The following is a 5,006-nucleotide window of genomic DNA, read 5'->3' as shown; positions in this document are numbered from 1 at the left end:
GAAGGAAAATATGCTGTGCTTGTCACTCTCGATATAGCAAAAGCGTACGACAGCGTTTAGCATATAGTGTTAATCAACCAGCTGCACAACCTTAACTTCCCAAACTATATATAGTCATGGATAGCAGAATTTTTACGCAATACGACGTTTTACTGTTACAAAAGCGGCATCTCGTCTTCTAACTATATGCAAACAAGAGGTGTCCCGAAGAGGCCGTCTTTTCCCCAGTGTTGTTCAATATCTTGATGAGCTCTGTACCACAGCATCAGGACGTCCACACTTATGTATATGCGGACAATGCAATTTTTTCAGCAGCAGAGGACATTCATAAGCTATTTCAAATATTACAGACATACCTATTTGCCGTCGAAATGTGGCTTGATAGCTTACATCTGTATTTAAATGTCAAAAAAAGTTCCGTTTTAACGTTTCCACTCAAAGACCCTTCTCACATTTTGATCTCCTATCATCTGGATCCCATCCCTAAAGTAGTGAATGTGAAATACCTGGGGGTGATCTATGACCAATCAATGTCTTGAAAGACCGACCTTGAGTACATTGCAGCAAAGCGAGGTCGTGCGGTGGGAATATTAAACAAAATCTGTAATAGTCGGTTAGGTATGCGGAGAAATTTTCCTATCTCAGTGTATTGTATGTATATTCGCGCGGTGCTTCAATTTGTTTGCATGTTATACGCGGGGGCACCTGCCTACAAGATACATTTTCTGGTAGTCATAGAGTGACAGGCCTTGAGACTATGCTTAGGTTCCCCTAAGTTTGTTTCAATCAAGATCTTGTATCTGGAAGCTAGGCTTCCCTCACTTACGACTCTTTTTAAATTGTTAGCTACACAGGCATTTCTCAGGCTGTATGAGTCGCCCGTATGGCGCTAAGAAACAGTTTTTATTGACCATCGTGACTTGTTTTTTGGACAATACTGGTCGAGATTTCGTATACCCCAAATTCTGGTTATACAGCGCTTTCTAGATGATTTAGACGTTCAAATTATTGCTGTTTTTTTAATCAGTACCCATAACAATGCTATTAAATTACAGTTCATTAATATATTGACGAATAATTCACAATTGATGCCGCTCAGTTTTTTAGAAGCTATATTAAAAGATTACCTGGCACATACTTGAATACAAGCAGTCATAGCAACTGATGCGTCACAAAGGGAACAAAAATGTGAAATTGGTATTTTTTCTGCTGCCCTAGACTGGTCCTTTTCGCTTCGCCTTTCAGGTTTTGTGTCCATATTTGAAGCAGAATTTTTCGCGATAATTCTAGCTCTCCGTAAAATAACTGCTTCAGTAATGTCCGCAATGATTTTAATGGATTCACTATCAGTATGTGTCTGTCAAACTGCAGATGAAAACTCGCATGCTCAGAGTGCTTTCAAAGCATTAGTTTCCTCGCATCACAATCTGACCAAATTGGTCAGGATTAGAGGACATAAAGGCATTTATTTGAATGAAATGGCAGATGCGCTGGCCAAGTCATCTTCAAATGGGCCTGTTATTGATGTATTACCGGCAACTAAATTCTTGATAGACGCTACATTAAGAAGGAAACTGCTGTTAGAGAAATTTTCGACACCTTCACTAACAGCCACACCGGAATTCAAGCACTTGTTATACCATTGGAATAGTAAAATATGTCAAACGTGAGGAACGGAAATCGCAATCAAAAGACTGCGCTGTCAAATTTCACAGCTAAATTTATATTTACACAGAGCTGGCCTGGCAGCCTTCCCTTGTTGTCCTGATTCTGAATTAAATGAGTCAACTAAATATTAGCTCATTTATTGTAATAGATTCTCTGCCTTACGTAAAAACACTTCAGGTGCCATTTGCCACCTTCTCGGTATACATTTAAATGCTCAAAAGGTGCTTTCTTTCAGGACTTTGTCTATAGGCCAAAGCGACGGGAAGATTGTTGACGCATTGCAGGAGTTCGTCAAAAGTTTGAAGAGGTTTAAGAGTTGAAATCATTCTTCGTAGATTTTGAAATTCCCAAATTCATAATAAATCAAATACGACGCTTTATTGTATTACGCTTAACATTATTTGCAATACAACTATCAAAGTCGTCTTGTTGCATCTTTCTTTTATTTCTCGTGAATAGATTCATTTTAACCTGTTATTAAGGAAAACATTTATGAAAACTATCCGGTTCTTGGCTAATCCCCCAGCGTGGGTATGCGCCACATTGTCAAGGATCTTGTCCTTGATTTGATTTTAACAGTGCATATTGTAAAATATCGCGTTTGAAACGTGCACAGTACAGGTTGTAGAATAGGTTGTGAGGTTTTTTCTTTTAATGCGACACATTTTGTCGCGTACACAAGAACGTTTGGCGTGTATATACGTATCTATCTATCTATCTATCTATCTATCTATCTATCTATCTATCTATCTATCTATCTATCTATCTATCTATCTATCTATCTATCTATCTATCTATCTATCTATCTTTCTAGCCGCCTACGACGTTTAGCTCTCCTGGCCGTTTCGCTGGTGGGATCTATACTAAAAGTGGTATGGCATAATATGAGTGTATGATGAGTATAAGTTACTAGTCATACAATAAGAATCATTATATGTGCGTCATGAATGTCATTATTTACGCGTCATAATCTTGCTGTTTTGTGGCGGTTTCATTCACAACACGAGCTGCAAAACTGGTATGGTATGACATGACTGCATGGCGAACATAAACACTGACTGCATGGCGAACAAAAACAAAGTAACGACATACGCCGTTACTTTGTTGTTATGGCGACTCTGAAATGTGCCTGCGCTTCGGCAAAACCATTATGATTCGGTATATTTTGCGGCACTGTTATTCAGAAATCTATTTTCGCAATCTTTGATGATGACAAAGTGGCAGAAAGGCTTGAAATAACGGTTTACATTCCTTCTGCATATTTTAGTTCCAGAACATACAGTGCGTAACAAGCAGTGGTCGCTGCTCCATCACCGTGTGGGGTGCGTTCTCCAAGGAAGGCCTTGGACCACTATTTCGCATAGAGGACAGGTTCAACGCTTTGGTATACTGCGATTTCATCGAAAGATTCGTGGTGGCCTATGGTCTCGATGGACAGTTACCCGATGGGTTGTAATTCTTTCAAAGGACCACAGCCCTATTCGCATGGCCAAATCAACAAAACGCTTGCTGAAACAGCTGGGAGTGATGCTGTTGCAGTGGCCTTCACAGGGCGCCGACATGAACATATGTGAGAATGAGTGTGGCGCAATGAAGAAGGCACTCTCGAGGCAGCCAATTCAGCGCAGCTCTCAAGACGCGCTGTGGGCTGCCATAAATGAGGAATGGGAGTGCCTGCACGCGAGTAATCTTGTGACCCGGCTCTTCGACAGTCTTCGCCGAAGAATGGGCGCCGTTTTGGCAGCTGGAGGCGCAATCACTACGGAGTTTTAGTGCTGGATACCCAAGCGGCTTGCATACCCTGGACGTTGGGGCAGCAGTATTGCGCATGTGCGAAACCCCAAACAAATGCGTCGCAAGATCGCTGGGGCGATGGGGCCATGCGTCCGCGCGGCCGTAAACAACGCTGCCACCACTGGCCTCCTATAGCGGAGATAAGCTTCCCGGTGCACATGCTGGCGCATCATGTTACCTTGACGGCGAGCAAAGCCAAGGCTGGCCAGAGCCGCCACTTTGACTTTTAAGTTTTAAGCGCAAATATTATAGTGGCTACCCACTATACAAGTAGTATGTCACAAAAGCGCGAAATCTCGGACACCATAGATCGGCCGCCTTGTAACGTCCACCTTTCACAAGAACTCATGGTATCTGCACTGCGGATAGTCTAGCCGTCGAGCACCAACAGCAATTACATTTTTTTCATCCAGATTACCAAAGCTAGAATGGCATGGAACATAGAAACTAAAAATATGCCAGCCCCCGACCAGCTGAATAGGTGGCGCCATCTAACGCGGTCTTATTACACCAGACAATCACAACATTGTTATTTCAGAAACATTGTGCATTGTACATCTGGTGCAAAAAGCGCGCAGCGACAACATTACAAATGGGTAACCTTTTTATTCATTTGACCTCAAAAACATTACACGCAAGCCAACACGTTCATGACTGTGGTTGCACGAAGTGTCACAAGATGTCGACACTATTGTTACAGTAACCTTGTATTTTTCACCTTTTGCGTATACCAGGATACTGTACACAATAAAAAAAGTCTCGTGATTTTGCAGGAACGGTGATTCTTCCCTACATAAGGTAAATACAGTTTAAATGCAGTTAGCATCACTATTTATGGTTTGCGAAAACGTAATACATGTTTACGTATGAGGAGCTCCAAACGTTGGAAGAGGTGCGTTCCGGTGAAACGGTAAACGCAAACTGGTATCCGATAACACATTAACGTAAAGAAGTATACGTACAAGCTAAAATATACACAGAGTTACACGTTACACCGTTACACGTTACACTGTCAGACTATGACCGGTCGTCTGGATTGCTTGGCATCGATGGTGCCGGCATCAGTCGCAAGTGTGGCGCATACAGAAAAGCTTTTTTTTGTATCGTGTTGATAACTGTCATATTATTTAAAAATGATTTATTGGAATTAGTTTACTTCATGTCACTATGTATGTTTATTTTCACATTTTAAACTGTAAAAATATTTAAATAATACTTACGCGACAAGACGCTATGGCGCTGCGAGCACGTGTGACTTTCGTGTGGCTTGCGTTTGCGTGTGCGCCTCTATAAGGCATTCCAGTTGGGTATGGGTTGGGTCCGCAACGCCATGCGCCCCCAAGCCCGCAGCGCCCCAATAGCTTGGGTACCCAGCACAAAACTCTCTACTAAGTATTAAATTTGAAGGCAAAGAATGTTTCTCGCGGAAAAGTTCGCACCTTCTCCTCGGCAAAGTCTCGCTGAGGAGCATTCATGAACACGATGCTTGTTTTTACAAATTTCTGTTAACATCTGCAAAAAAAAAAGTTTTGCAAGTTGACCGG

Source organism: Rhipicephalus microplus, chromosome X (assembly GCF_043290135.1).
Source record: "Rhipicephalus microplus isolate Deutch F79 chromosome X, USDA_Rmic, whole genome shotgun sequence".
Taxonomy (NCBI): Eukaryota; Metazoa; Arthropoda; class Arachnida; order Ixodida; family Ixodidae; genus Rhipicephalus; species Rhipicephalus microplus.
The sequence above is the reverse complement of the archived record's forward strand: the minus strand, read 5'-3'. Positions refer to the sequence as shown.